Below are 17577 nucleotides of genomic sequence, written 5' to 3' on the forward strand. Positions count from 1 at the left end.
AACACACAGAACACAGAACAGATAGAACACATAGAACATGCAGAACACACAGAACACATAGAACATGCAGAACACACAGAACACACAGAACACGCAGAACACAGAGAACACAGAGAACACAGAACACATAGAACACAGAACACACAGAACACAGAGAACACAGAACACACAGAACACAGAACACACAGAACACGGAGAACACAGAACACGCAGAACACACAGAACACAGAGAACACAGAACACACAGAACACAGAGAACACAGAACACACAGTACACATAGAACACAGAACACATAGAACACAGAACACACAGACCACACAGAACACACAGAACACAGAGAACACAGAACACACAGAACACATAGAGCACATAGAACACAGAACACACAGAACACATAGAACACATAGAACATGCAGAACACAGAACACACAGAACACAGAACAGATAGAACACATAGAACATGCAGAACACACAGAACACATAGAACATGCAGAACACACAGAACACATAGAACATGCAGAACACAGAACACACAGAACATAGAACACATAGAACATGCAGAACACAGAGAACACATAGAACACAGAACATGCAGAACACAGAGAAAACAGAACACAGAACACGCAGAACACACAGAACACATAGAACACAGAACACACAGAAAACATGGAACACAGAACACATAGAACACACAAAACACACAGAACACATAGAACACAGAACACACAGAACACATAGAACACAAAACACACAGAACACATAGAACACAGAACACATGGAACACATAGAACACACAGAACACATAGAACACACAGAACACATGGAACACATAGAACACACAGAACACATAGAACACACAGAACACACAGAACACATAGAACACACAGAACACATAGAACACACAGAACACATGTTTGGGTTCTTCTTCTCTTGTTCTAACATCCATCAACATCTGTTTGTCTTGATCATGTGACTCTAGTTGGACTCAAAGGTCTTTCCATTACAGTTTTGGGTCATACACCAATTTAACCACGAACAAACCCCTCGAACAACAACTATTTGGAGAAAAACCTGAGTTTTGATGGAATTAAGATAAGATATGCCTTTATTTGTCCCACAAGGGGAAATTAGAGGTTTACAGCAGCAAAGTACAAGCACACAAGAGCAAAGAAGTGGAAAGTCAAAAACTGCCTTTTTTTCCCATTAGACAAATTCATATGAACAAGTTATACTCACAATATTTGAGAGTCAATGGTAAAGAGACTAAAGATTGTTAATATGTTCAGTGTAATTTTTTCACTTTGTAAATTCATCCCATTGGACCAGATCAGACCTTTTAATGGCTGGTTTTGACCCACGGGCTGTATGTTTGACAGCCCTGTTCTACTGTTAATCTGGTATGAACATTTTCTACAGTTGAGTTCATTATATCTGTCCATATCTGTCCATATCTGTCTGTATGTGTCCGTATGTGTCCATATCTGTCCATATCTGTCCTCTTTCTCCACCGCTCTGTGAATCAGTCGTTCCTGAACGTCTCTTTTCTCTGTGTCACATTCTCAGACGTGAACAAACACATTCATGACGTTGAACTAAACCAACAGAACGTACCTGAACTTTACTTGAATATTTACATTTTCCTCAGCGTCTACGTCTCAGAGGCGGGTTCAGTAGGTTCTGTCCCACACTTTTAGACCTTCTCCCCCCTTCCTTCCTCCTTCCAGTAAAAACCACATATCTCCATTTTAATGAGCTGAAGGAGGAGCTGTTTCATTAAAGACCCAGTACTTTCTGTCATTTTTCTTCCCTGTTAATTTCCTTCTTATAGAACTATGATGACATGTTCATCACATACTGTACTGTTAGTATATTATACTGAAAATATGATCAGAAATATGATCAGAAAATAAAAAAACACTAGTCACTATGAGAATAAAGTCATAAAATATCAAAATAAAACCTGTCATTTTATGAAATTAAAGTCGAATACAAACAGAGTCATAATTTTACAAAATTAAGTCGTAATATTATGAGAATAAAGTTGTAGTTTGAAAAAATCCCCTCATAATTTAACAAAAATAATGTCGTACTTAAATGAGATTAAAATCATAATATTGTGAAAATAAATTCACGATGTTGAAATGAAAAGTCCTCATTTATAAATCATAAGCCTGAATCCTTGTTGATGACAGTTTCCAGTTACAGTGAACGCAACAAACGAAGCATCAACTTTCACTTCTGTCAGAGCGGACGACTAATGCTAATGTGTTGATAGTGGGTGGGGCTAATAGGCTGAGTATTAGATGGGCGGGGCTCATAGGCTCAGTATTTGGCCTTTGTGCGTAAACCCAAATGAAAGTAGAACCTCACAGAAGGTTCCAGTTCTACATTATGAGACCAGTGGATACAACTGTATTCTGGTAAATTATGATGTTTTTCCATCTGTTTTTAAATTACCATGTAATTTTTGTAATATTATGACTTTATTTTCAAAATATTACAACTTAAATCTTATAAAAGTCCGACATTTTTTTCATTAAATTATGACTTTTTTTTAAACTATGACTCTATTTTCGAAATTACAGCAGTGTATCAGGGCCACATAAGAAAATAAAAACACTTGTCACTATGAGAAGAAAGTCGTAATATAATGAGAATAAAGTCGTACCCACTCATCAAATAATGGAGAACTTGGAACATTCTGTGAGGTTCTACTTTCATTTGGGGTTTACACACAAAGGCCAAATATTGAGCCTATTAGCCCCGCCCACCATCAACACATTAGCATTAGCTGATGGACTTTAAAGCGAGCTTGCACATGTTTGGGTTTGTTTCATCGTAAGAACCGAACTGATTTGGAGTAAATTTCCTCTTTAGTGGAGGAGGAACTGCTGAAGTGTTCGTCTGCAGGACTATCGGTGGTTCCACCAGAACTAGAGGGTTTGGTGTTTATAAAGAAACTGTGAGGATTCTACTGTGAGTTTTGGAGTGCAACAGAAGGAAAAGTTACTGCTTCACTTGTTGCGTTCGCTGTAAAACTGGAAACTGTCAAATTTTCAAAATATTCTGACTTTAATCTCATAAAAGTACGACTTTGTTCTCATTAAATAATGAGTTTTTTTTAACTATGACTTTATTCTCATTATAGTATGACTTTATTCTTGAAATATTACGATATTGCGATATTATGAAATATTACAATAATATTCTTGTAGTGACAAGCATTTTTATTTTCTTATGTGGCCCTAATTCGCTGTTGTGCAAAATATTATGACTTTATTCTTGTAAAATTATGACTCTTTTGTATGTACCTTTATTCTCATAAAATTATGGGTTTTATCTTGATATTTTACTGCTTAATTCTCGTGGTGACTAGTGTTTTTATTTTCTTATGTGGCCCTAATACGTCATCGTATATACATATTTCGGCATCAGTGTCGGCGCTGTGTCTTAATAGGTGTCAGTTTCCAGCTGTAGTCCAAATCAGTGTGGACCTGCTGGTCTTCACAGACCTGAGTGGAACCTGGACCACAGACCCCAGATCAGCGTTTGAACATAACTGACTGGGATCCAAGTGAAGGAAACAGGAGGAAGCTTTCATTAAGTCCAGGTCCATGTTTGGAGCAGGAACCCTCTGTCCTGGTGTTCCACTGCACAGGTCAACCTGCTTTTATTAATGGCTGATTTTCTTCTATTAGCATCATGTTCGTCCATATCTGTGCCATCGGTCCAGGTCCAGACTAATCCGGATCACTTTCCCAAAGCTCCTGCTCCTGTCGGGGATTACGGCGGTTAACCCGTCATGTTAGCCGACTCCTTCCGCCGGTCCGGGTCGGCCCGCCTTCATCCCGCCGCCACTCTCCTCGAACACCTCGATGCAAACAAGGCTCCTCCTCCATAAACGATTCGCACGATCCGCACGAGGCATTGGAGCCCATTCTGACCATGACGACCTCTGACCTGGGCTGTAATTGAACCTGCAGTGTCACCGAGGGGGGAATGTGGCCCTGAAAAGGCTGTTTCAACCCTGTGATTTACTCATTGCTCTGCTCTGAGATCAAAACACTCCACATTCTTTCTCATCGTTTATCAGAGACTGTAAACTGATGTCGACCGCTGAGCACAAACGCAGGGACACGATCCTGCTGATGGGAAACGCATGTTAATGACGGTAACAGTGTCTGCGATGAGAGCGAGGGGTTTGTGCAGACGTAGGGGTCCATGTACGGTGCAGCCATCCCATTTACACTTTGATAATAAAGGGTTAAAAAATGTAAAATCAATGATTATTTGATATGTATGATTAGGGCTGACCTTGATTTACAAAAATAAAATCAAATTAGAGCAGAAAAATAAATCAATATATAAATTTAATAGTTTGATTTGTAGGTGTGCATTTTACGCGCACTTGGTGACAGATGCTAGTATTTTTGAACATTTGACCAAGCGCCAAAAATAATAATGCAAATTAACCAATGTTACTGTTAATCATTGACATAAGCCAGGCTGCAAAAATCAAATAATATGTGACCAACTTTTTATGTAGTATATTGAAAAAAAAAATTGTGTTTTTTGCATCCAAAAAAATGGTTTGTTTACATTACAAACATGGCATTTAAAGGGTTGAAAAATGTGACAGTTATTGAGTATTTGGTATTTTTATATATGGTTCAAGTTGATGAAATAGCAAAAATTGTAAAAGAATTAAAAAACAAACTGTATGAAATTTTTTTTTGGACATTATTCCACGTGCGTACAACGCACACTTGATGCTTAGTAAGGGCCTTGTTGGACGGGATATCAGACAGTTAATAAATAAAACAACTTGGATTTCATTTTTTCATTTTAAAATTGGTAAACGAAAAAATGGAAAAGGACTCATATCCTGTATTCGTCATAAAATCAGAAAAACAAAACACAGGAAACGGCTGCGAGTGATGTGGAAAATTGGAACTGAGAAAAATGTTGTTCGAATTTCTATTCCCATTTTGTCGTACTTAGGTCTGTTTTAATGACTTGAAAAATGCTGTTTTCCTAAATAAGGAAGAAATTTATAGTTCAGATGTGTTCAGTGAAAGAACACGTCTGTAGATCAGTATTAGATTTCATTAACCCTGTCTTTTGGCCATTTTTCAACACTTTTCATCTACCTACCTACGTCTGTACTTCCTACGACAAAATGGGAATGGTAATGTGAACAACGTTTTTCTCAATTCCACTTTTCCATTTTCCACAGCACCTGCAGTCAAATAAAGAGGACACAAACAGGGGTCTGTGGATCTGTTGATTACTGGATTTTCTTTTTAGAAACAAAACAAAAACTAGCAGTTAATTGATTTTTGTTTTGAAATACAAGAATTAAAATTGAAATTCAAGGCGTTTTTCTTTTTTTCTTTTTCAGTGTCAAAATAGATAAACCAAATTTAAAAAACGGTTTGATTGTCATTTTCTCTAACAACAAAAAATAAAGTTACTACCAGACAGAAATGAAAAAAAAAAAACCAAAAACACCTGTTTTTTTTTTTTTTTTCATGTTCTGAGACCAGATGTTGTCATTTTGAAGGAAAGAGCGTGAATGCCTCGGTCACAAAAATTCTTACGAACGATGTGTTTGTACGAAATCTGGACATCATAGACACGTTCGATCTACGAATGTCTACGAACTCCAGATTTTGTGCGAACTGGAAGATTTGTACAAACGTATCATTTGTATTTCACTACAGAAGCACTTGAACACAGCACACTGGTCATTTTGAATTCACTAGTGGAAAGGGTTCCTGATAGCGACTGAAGGCAGCATTAGTACAGGGTGGGAGAAGAAGCCTCTCATAGACATATAATCTGAATCCAGAGTTGACAGATTCATAAAGGTTAAAGGTCAACTTCATTTATTATCCCTGTTTAGATGTTTGGTGGTTTGTAGTCCAGGGTTCAGGTCTAGTTCCATCTGATATTTACTTGTGTATTTTCTCTTTCAGACTCTTCTCAGTTCCATATTTCCTCTTGATGCTCACTTGAGACCTGGAAACCAACCTCGCTACATTATCTTGCAGGATGTTTCAGTTCCCTCAGATGTTCATCATGGACTGAGGAGACACTTGTGTATCTGCAGTTTGACCCATGACATGTAAGAACACCTGGATTATAAACATAGAACCCAGGCTCCTGTAATCCAACGGCAAATTTAAAGACATTAATCGACATTCATTTGACCTTTCAAGCTCACTGAAGGTCAGAGGTCATGGCCCCAAATGAAAGCCCATATGTGACTTCCTATCGATTACCAATAATAATTATATCAATATCTTCAACTGTTTAAGTTATAATACTTTGAAATGTGTCCCATTAAAAACCAATGGGGATTTGGAAAATGTCAAAAATTCATTAGAAACATTTCAAAAATCAGTATTTTCAAATTCTTTGAATAAACTTGGTAGACCTTACCCCAAAGAGATTCCACAACAAATACCAAGTCATTCTAACTGAAGGTTTAGGAGGAGAAGATTCTGGAATAATTGTTAACGGACGACAGACAGACGGACGGATGCCAACTGATCCCAGTAGTCCATCAGACCCTGAGGCCGTTGGACTAAGAAGACATCTGTACCCGTGCACTAAATAAAAACGATATGACATGAACCATTAATGGGTCATGAATGATGAGATGTTTCCTCAAAGCACCTGAAAAACCAAAACTAACCCTGAGACCAAATTAAACTAAACTAAACTAAACTAAACTAAACTAAACTAAACTAAACTAAACTAAACTAAACCCAGTCAGTTCCTTCATGAAACCACACATGTTCGTACAAACTGACTCTAACTGATGTAAATAAACAGGTCGGAGCCTCCTTTTGTGGACATTTGGACACATTGGGAGGACCGGAGGACCGGAGGACAGGAGGTCTGGAGGACAGGAGGACCAGAGGACAGGAGGACCGGAGGTCTGGAGGACTGGAGGTGCTCATCGCGGTCCCAAACCTTAAAGGTGACACTGTTTGTTGTTGTGCGTCCTCGTGGACAAAGGCCGGCCCACTGACCTTTAGTATCTGATGGGCTGCCGGGCGTGTTGGGGGGGGGGGGTCACTTTCAACCAGAGGACGCCTCGGGTTTCTCCCTGGGAGAACGATGCTCTTTGTCCCCGAGACCCCAGAGACGCGGGGCATTTAAGGGGAGGTTCAGGAGAATCCAAAGTACCGGTGCCAGATGTGAAGCAGCGGGCCTGAAGGACGCTTTCATTCAGGCCGTCCTCAGCTCTGAGAAGGTGCTGTCCTCCAACCTGTCCATCACAAAGACCCTTTGAGTCCGCACCGACTCGGGGGACGGGGATGGACGGGGACGAGGCTGAATGTGACCCGGGGTCGTGTGGATCTGGATCCTGTTGGTGTTTGTGCGACTCCTGGGGGCTTTGATAGTGAGCTGAGTCCGACCACTGAACCGTGTCCAAAAACAGCCTCTATACCATAAAGAACAACCAATTAGAAAAGGATTAGAGGACGCAGATCTGCTGGTGAGCGCTCAGACAGACACCGAGGAAAACTGAGACGCTGCCCGGTCAGTGTCTGACATGCAGACGGATGACCGAGCCAACGGTTTATCAGAGGTAACTGAGGACTTTTACGTCACTGTTCCCATTTTCTGCAGTTATGAACGAACTGAAACTGAGGCTCTGTTCAGATGAAGGTAAATGTGTCCAAATGTGACCTGGATCTGATCTGAGCCAGACCACTTTCATAGGTGGTCCTAAATCTGACCCAGACCACTTTCATAGGTGGTCCTAAATCTGACCCGGACTACTTTCATATGCGGTCTTCAATCTGACCCAGACCACTTTAAAATGTGGTCCTAAATCTGACCCAGACTACTTTCATATGTGGTCTTAAATCTGACCCAGACCGCTTTCATACGCGGTCCTAAATCTGACCCGGACCGTTTTCATATGCGGTCCTAAATCGGACCCAGACCGCTTTTATACATGGTCCTAAATCTGATACAGACTACTTTCATACGTGGTCCTAAATCTGACCCAGACTGCTTTCACATGTGGTCCTAAATGTGACATAGACCACTTTTATATGTGGTCCTAAATCTGACCCGGACCACTTTCATAAGTGGTCCTAAATCTGACCCAGACCACGTTGATATGTGGTCTTAAATCTGACCCGGACCACTTTCATATATGGTCCTAAATGTGACCCGGACCACTTTCATATGTAGTACTAAATGTGACCCGGACCACTTTCATATGTGGTCCTAAATCTGACCCGGACCACTTTCATATGTGGTCCTAAATCTGACCCTGACCACTTTCATATGTGGTCCGAAATCTGACCCAGAACGGTTTCATATATGGTCTTAAATCTGATACAGATCTGATATTTTCCAATGTGACTTCAGTCTGAACGTCCAGGTCGCATTTATCCGACCTTTACGTCATTGAAATGCAACAAACGTCCCAGTTCTTCATCCTCCATATTTCCTTTAGTAAACACAGTGTGTGTCTGCGTGGTCTAATATTCCATCAGGACCTCTTTAGTGCATGTGGGTCACTTCAGGGTCACATTCAGTTCAGACTCAAAACTGATAGAAGTCACATTTAATGTGGAATATGAACCAACACACAAAAAAATCAGATTTCACCAAAAAATCGGACTTGTGCATTAAGACCTGCTGTGAACGGAGCCTATGACAGATAATTAATTTGAAAAATGTTAGATTGATAGATGGATATTTAACAAAGTCAATAAAAATGAGTTAAAAAAAAAATTTACAAAAAAAAGGGAAGAAAATGGACAAAAACAAAATAAATAAGTTGCACAATGAACAAAAAGAATAGATAGATAGATATAGACAGACAGACAGACAGACAGACAGAAAGAAAGAAAGAAAGAAAGAAAGAAAGAAAGAAAGAAAGAAAGAAAGAAAGAAAGAAAGAAAGAAAGAAAGAAAGAATGTGGAACCTAAACTAAATTTATTGTGTCTTCTCTTCTTGGACTCTTTGGTTTTGACTTTCATTCATCTCAGAGGAAACAGTGGGTTTTTATTCCTCCAGGTTTGTCTGACAGGTTCAGTTCATCTCATAAACTCAACTTTTACACCTCGAGGCCTTAGATTCATGTTTCCAGAACCCATATTTATAAAAACACACCATTAATGAATGACCCAGTAGAATGGACCCTATGATGGACAATATGGGATTAATAGACTGGGATGAAATGTTGGAGCGTCATCGGGGTCAGCGGTCACTGTTGTCTTTATGGAATTCATCATCACACTGTAGGAATACCTCACAGTCAAATGGACTGGGAATTATGGAGTTGTGAGACTGTTGGAATGTTTATTGACAGACTGTGATGTCATGTGTGAGTCTGTATGTACTCTGAAATTAAATGTACAATGAAAGAAGGTTTTATTCAAAATAAAATTATTCACTTGTACTCAAACATGATTGTCCTTCGAGGGTTAGGGCGAAGGTTATCCCTAACCCGAACCCTAACCCCAAGCCTTAACTTTAACCCTAACCCAGACCATACATACATAAACACATACATACATTCATACATACACATACATACGTACATACATACATACACACATACGTACATAAACATACATACATAAATACATACATACATACATATGTACGTACATAAACACATACATACACACATACATACATACGTACAAACACACACAAACATACCTACAATCACATTCAGATATACATACATACATACATATATTCACACATACATACGCACACACACACACATACATACATACATACATGTACGTACGTACGTACATACATACATACATACATAAACACACACATACACACATACATACATACTTACAAACATACATGCATACATACATACATTCATACAAACATATATATATATATACATACATACATATACTCAAACATGCACACATACATATGTACATACATACATACATACATAATACACGCATACAAACATAAACACACAAACACATACATACATAAACACATACATACATACATATGTACATATATATGAATTTAAAAACATACATACATACATACATACATACATACATACATACATATGAACTTAAAAACATACATACATACATACATACATACATACATACATACATACATAAATACATATATACATACATACACACATATACCTACACACATTCACACATACATACATACATACATACATACATACATACATACATAAACACACATACACACATACATACATACAAACATTCATACATACATGCATAAAAACATACATAAATACATACATACACATACACAAACATACACACATACATACGTACATACATACAAACCTAAACACATACATACACACATCATACATATATACAAACATGAACACACATACATACATGCACACACATGCATACACACACATACATACATACATACAGACATGCATACACACATACATACATACATACATGCATGCATGCATGCATACATACATACATACATACAAACATACACACACACACACACACACATACATACATACACACACATACATACTTACATACACACATACATTCATACATATATACATGCATACACACACACATACATACATACATACATACACATACATACATACATACATACATATGGACGTACATAAACACATACATACACACATACATAAACACATACATACACACATACATACATACGTACAAACACACACAAACATACCTACAATCACATTCAGATATACATACATACATACATATATTCACACATACATACGCACACACACACATACATACATACATACATGTACGTACGTACGTACGTACGTACATACATACATACATACATAAACACACACATACACACATACATACATACTTACAAACATACATGCATACATACATACATACATTCATACAAACATATATATATACATACATACATACATATACTCAAACATGCACACATACATATGTACATACATACATACATACATAATACACGCATACAAACATAAACACACAAACACATACATACATAAACACATACATACATATGTACATATATACGAACTTAAAAACATACATACATACATACATACATACATACATACATACATATATATGAACTTAAAAACATACATACATACATACATACATACATAAATACATATATACATACATACACACATATACCTACACACATTCACACATACATACATACATACATAGATACATAAACACACATACACACATACATACATACAAACATTCATACATACATGCATAAAAACATACATAAATACATACACATACACAAACATACACACATACATACGTACATACATACAAACCTAAACACATACATACACACATCATACATATATACAAACATGAACACACATACATACATACATGCACACACATGCATACACACACACATACATACATACAGACATGCATACACACATACATACATACATACATACATACATACATGCATGCATGCATGCATGCATACATACATACATACATACAAACATACACACACACACACATACATACATACACACACATACATACTTACATACACACATACATTCATACATACATACATACATACACATACATACATACATACATACATACATGCACACACACACACACACACACACACATACATACTTACATACACACATACATACATACATACATACATACATACATACATGCATGCATACATACATACACAAATGCTCACATACATACATACACACACATATATACCTACACACCTTCCTCATGCCTTGAAATACCTCCAGAAACATGTAGGTTGGAATGTATAATGATCTAGAGCACTTTTCAATTAGATTTGAAGATGGTCAAAAAATCCCCCTTTTTTGAGGATATACTATAGCCTTACCATTTGAACACCAGGGGGCGCCCATGAATGTTTGAATAAAGGCACGAAAAGCCTTGAAATACCTGCAGAAACACGTAGGTGGGGATGTATAATGATCTAAAGCACTTTTTAAGAAGATTCAAAGATGGTCAAAAAATTTCCCTATTTGGAGCACATACTATAGCCTTACCATTTGAACACAAGGGGGCTACAATGAATTTTTGAAAAAAGACTCAAAACACCTTGAAATCCTTCTGGAAACATGTAGATGGGCATGTATAATGATCTAGAGCACTTCTTAACTGGATTTGAACATGGTCAAAAATGATCAGTTTTGGAGCACATACTATAGCCTTACCATTTGAACACTAGGGGGCTCGAATGAATGTTTGAATAAAGGCACGAAAAGCCTTGAAATACCTCCAGAAACACATGGGTGGGTATTCATGATGATCTAGAGCACTTTCTAATTAGAGTTGAAGATGGTCAAAAAATTACCCTTTTTGGAGCACATACTATAGCCTTACCATTTGAACACCAGGGGGCGCCCATGAATGTTTGAATAAAAGCTTAAAACACTTTGAAATACTTCTGGAAACAAGTAGATGGGCATCTATACTAATCTTGAGCACTTTTTAACCACATATGAAGATGGTTTTTAAAAAAAATTACCCTTTTTGGAGCACTTACTATAGCCTTACCATTTGAACACCAGAGGGCATCGATCAATGTTTGAATAAAGGCTCAAAACACATTGAAATACTTCTGGAACCATATAGATGGGCATGTATCATGATTTAAAGAACTTTTTACCCAAATTTGAAAATGGTCCGAAATTACCCTTTTTGGAGCACATACTATAGCCTTACCATTTGAACACCAGGGGGCTACAATGAATTTTTGAATAAAGGCACGAAAAGAATTGAAATACCTCCAGAAACATGTACGTGGGCATGTATAACGATCTAGATCACTTCTTGAGATTTAAACAGGGTCAAAAAATTACCCTTTATGGAGCACTTACTATAGCCTTGCCATTGGAACACCAGAGGGCATTGATCAATGTTTGAATAAAGGCTCAAAGGACGTTGAAATACTTCTGGAAACATATAGATGGACATGTATCATGATTTAAAGAACCTTTTAACCAAATTTGAAAATGGTCCGAAATTACCCTTTTTGGAGCACATACTATAGCCTTAACCATTTGAACACCAGGGGGCTACGATGAATTTTTGAATAAAGGCATGAAAAGAATTGAAATACCTCCAGAAACATGTAGGTGGGCATGTATAATGATCTAGATCACTTCTTAAGATTTGAACAGGGTCAAAAAATTACGCTTTATGGAGCACTTACTATAGCCTTACCATTTGAACACCAGGGGGCACCAATGAATGTTTTAATAAAGGCATGAAAAGCCTTTATATACCTCCAGAAAAATGTAGGTGGGCATGTATAATGATCTAGATCAATTTTTAACCAGAATTGAAGATGGTAAAAAAATGAGCCTTTCTGGAGGACATACTATAGCCTCACCATTTGAACACCAGGAGGCGCCAATGAATGTTTGAATAAAGGTACACAAAGCCTTGAAATACCTCCAGACACATGCAGGTGGGCATGTATAATGATCTAGAGCACTTTTTAATTAGAGTTGAAGATGGTCAAAAAAATTACCCTTTATGGAGCACTTACTATAGCCTTACCATTTGAACACCAGGGGGCTCCAATGAATGTTTGATTAAAGGCTTGAAACATCTTGAAAAACCTCCAGAAAAACTTAGGTGGGAATGTATAATGATCTAGTGCACGTTTTAATTAGATTCGAACATGGCCTTTTTGGAGCACTTACTATGGCCTTACCATTTGAACACTGGGGCGCTATGATGAATGTTTGAATAAAAGCTTGAAACCGTTCTGGAAACATGCATATGGGCATGCATAATGATCTAGAGCCCTTTTTAGTTAGATTTGAAGATGGTCCTAAATTACCCTTTTTGGAGCACAGACTATAGCCTTACTGTTTGAACACCAGGGGGCTCCGATGAATGTTTGAATAAAGGCACGAAAAGCCTTGAAATACCTCCAGCAACATGAAGGTGGGTATTTGTAATGATCTAGAGCACTTTTTTAATTAGAGTTGAAGATGGTCAAAAAATTAGCCTTTTTGGAGCATATACTATAGCCTTACCATTTGAACACCAGGGGGCGCCCATGAATGTTTGAATAAAAGCTTAAAACACTTTGAAATACTTCTGGAAACACATAGATGGGCATCTATAATAATCTAGAGCACTTTTTAATTAGATTCAAACATAGTCCAATATTACCTTTTTGGAGCACTTACTATAGCCTTACCATTTGAACATCGGGGCACTCCGATGAATGTTTGAATAAAAGCTTGAAACACTTTGAAACCCTTCTGGAAACATGCAGATGGGCATCTATAAAGATTTAGAGCCCTTTTTAATTAGATTTGAAGATGGTCAAAAAATTACCCTTTTTGGAGCACATACTATAGCCTTACCATTTGAACACCAGAGGGCATTGATCAATGTTTGAATAAAGGCTTGAAACATGTTGAAATATCTACGGAAACACTTAGGTGGGAATGTATAATGATCTAGATCACTTTTTAAAAAGATTTGAAGATGGTCAAAAAATTACTCGTTTTGGAGCACATACTATAGCCTTACCATTTGAACACCAGGGGGCTCCAATGAATATTTGAATAAAGGCTCAAAACACCTTGAAATACTTCTGGAAACATGTAGATGGGCATGTATAATGATCTAGAGCCCTTTTTAATTAGATTTGACCATGGTCCAATTTTACCCTTTTTGGAGCACATACTATAGCCTTACCATTTGAACACCAGGGGGCTACGATGAATTTTTGAATAAAGGCATGAAAAGAATTGAAATACCTCCAGAAACATGTAGGTGGGCATGAATAATGATCTAGATCACTTCTTAAGATTTGAACAGGGTCAAAAAATTACCCTTTATGGAGCATTTACTATAGCCTTACCATTTGAACACCAGGGGGCACCAATGAATGTTTTAATAAAGGCATGAAAAGCCTTTATATACCTCCAGAAAAATGTAGGTGGGCATGTATAATGATCTAGATCAATTTTTAACCAGAATTGAAGATGGTAAAAAAATGAGCCTTTCTGGAGGACATACTATAGCCTCACCATTTGAACACCAGGAGGCGCCACTGAATGTTTGAATGAAGGTACACAAAGCCTTGAAATACCTCCAGACACATGCAGGTGGGTATGTATAATGATCTAGAGCACTTTTTAATTAGAGTTGAAGATGGTCAAAAAAATTACCCTTTATGGAGCACTTACTATAGCCTTACCATTTGAACACCAGGGGGCTCCAATGAATGTTTGATTAAAGGCTTGAAACATCTTGAAAAACCTCCAGAAAAACTTAGGTGGGAATGTATAACGATCTAGTGCACGTTTTAATTAGATTCGAATATGGCCTTTCTGGAGCACTTACTATAGCCTTACCATTTGAACACTGGGGCGCTACGATGAATGTTTGAATAAAAGCTTGAAACACCTTGAAACCCTTCTGGAAACATGCATATGGGCATGCATAATGATCTAGAGCCCTTTTTAGTTAGATTTGAAGATGGTCCTAAATTACTCTTTTTGGAGCACATACTATAGCCTTACTGTTTGAACACCAGGGGGCTCCGATGAATGTTTGAATAAAGGCACGAAAAGCCTTGAAATACCTCCAGCAACATGAAGGTGGGTATTTGTAATGATCTAGAGCACTTTTTTAATTAGAGTTGAAGATGGTCAAAAAATTAGCCTTTTTGGAGCATATACTATAGCCTTACCATTTGAACACCAGGGGGCGCCCATGAATGTTTGAATAAAAGCTTAAAACACTTTGAAATACTTCTGAAAACACATAGATGGGCATCTATAATAATCTAGAGCACTTTTTAATTAGATTCAAACATAGTCCAATATTACCTTTTTGGAGCACTTACTATAGCCTTACCATTTGAACACCGGGGCGCTCCGATGAATGTTTGAATAAAAGCTTGAAACACTTTGAAACCCTTCTGGAAACATGCAGATGGGCATCTATAAAGATTTAGAGCCCTTTTTAATAAGATTTGAAGATGGTCAAAAAATTACCCTTTTTGGAGCACATACTATAGCCTTACCCTTTGAACACCAGGGGGCTCCAATGAATGTTTGAATAAAGGCATGAAAAGCCTTGATATACCTCCAGAAACATGTAGGTGGGCATGTATAATGATCTAGATCAATTTTTAACCAGATTTGAAGATGGTCAAAAAATGAGCCTTTTTTGGAGGACATACTATAGCCTTACCATTTGAACACCAGGAGGCTCCAATGAATGTTTGAATAAAGGTACACAAAGCCTTGAAATACCTCCAGACACATGCAGGTGGGTATGTATAATGATCTAGAGCACTTTTTAATTAGAGTTGAAGATGGTCAAAAAAATTACCCTTTATGGAGCACTTACTATAGCCTTACCATTTGAACACCAGGGGGCTCCAATGAATGTTTGAATAAAGGCTTGAAACATCTTGAAATACCTCCAGAAAAACTTAGGTGGGAATGTATAATGATCTAGTGCACGTTTTAATTAGATTCGAACATGGCCTTATTGGAGCACTTACTGTAGCCTCACCATTTGAACACCGAGGCGCTACGATGAATGTTTGAATAAAAGCTTGAAACCGTTCTGGAAACATGCATATGGGCATGCATAATGATCTAGAGCCCTTTTTAGTTAGATTTGAAGATGGTCCTAAATTACCCTTTTTGGAGCACAGACTATAGCCTTACTGTTTGAACACCAGGGGGCTCCGATGAATGTTTGAATAAAGGCACGAAAAGCCTTGAAATACCTCCAGCAACATGAAGGTGGGTATTTGTAATCATCTAGAGCACTTTTTTAATTAGAGTTGAAGATGGTCAAAAAATTAGCCTTTTTGGAGCATATACTATAGCCTTACCATTTGAACACCAGGGGGCGCCCATGAATGTTTGAATAAAAGCTTAAAACACTTTGAAATACTTCTGGAAACACATAGATGGGCATCTATAATAATCTAGAGCACTTTTTAATTAGATTCAAACATAGTCCAATATTACCTTTTTGGAGCACTTACTATAGCCTTACCATTTGAATATCGGGGCGCTCCGATGAATGTTTGAATAAAAGCTTGAAACACTTTGAAACCCTTCTGGAAACATGCAGATGGGCATCTATAAAGATTTAGAGCCCTTTTTAATTATATTTGAAGATGGTCAAAAATTACCCTTTTTGGAGCATATACTATAGCCTTACCATTTGAACACCAGAGGGCATTGATCAATGTTTGAATAAAGGCTTGAAACATGTTGAAATATCTACGGAAACACTTGGGTGGGAATGTATAATGATCTAGATCACTTTTTAAAAAGATTTGAAGATGGTCAAAAAATTACTCGTTTTGGAGCACATACTATAGCCTTACCATTTGAACACCAGGGGGCTCCAATGAATATTTGAATAAAGGCTCAAAACACCTTGAAATACTTCTGGAAACATGTAGATGGGCATGTATAATGATCTAGAGCCCTTTTTAA

The 17577-nt window shown here is 37.5% G+C and overlaps 1 long non-coding RNA gene across 1 annotated transcript; it reads right to left on the reverse strand.

The window, feature by feature from the left end:
* Window positions 1-920: 920 nt before the first annotated feature.
* On the reverse strand, window positions 921-15089 carry LOC115432388 (uncharacterized). Its single transcript, XR_003937199.1, has 3 exons — window positions 15080-15089; window positions 3955-3961; window positions 921-1044 (listed from the first exon to the last, which is right to left on the reverse strand). It is a non-coding gene; the product is annotated as an uncharacterized LOC115432388 (long non-coding RNA).
* Window positions 15090-17577: the final 2488 nt, after the last annotated feature.

The sequence above is a fragment of the Sphaeramia orbicularis genome, chromosome 14, assembly GCF_902148855.1.
Source record: "Sphaeramia orbicularis chromosome 14, fSphaOr1.1, whole genome shotgun sequence".
NCBI classification, from domain to species: Eukaryota; Metazoa; Chordata; class Actinopteri; order Kurtiformes; family Apogonidae; genus Sphaeramia; species Sphaeramia orbicularis.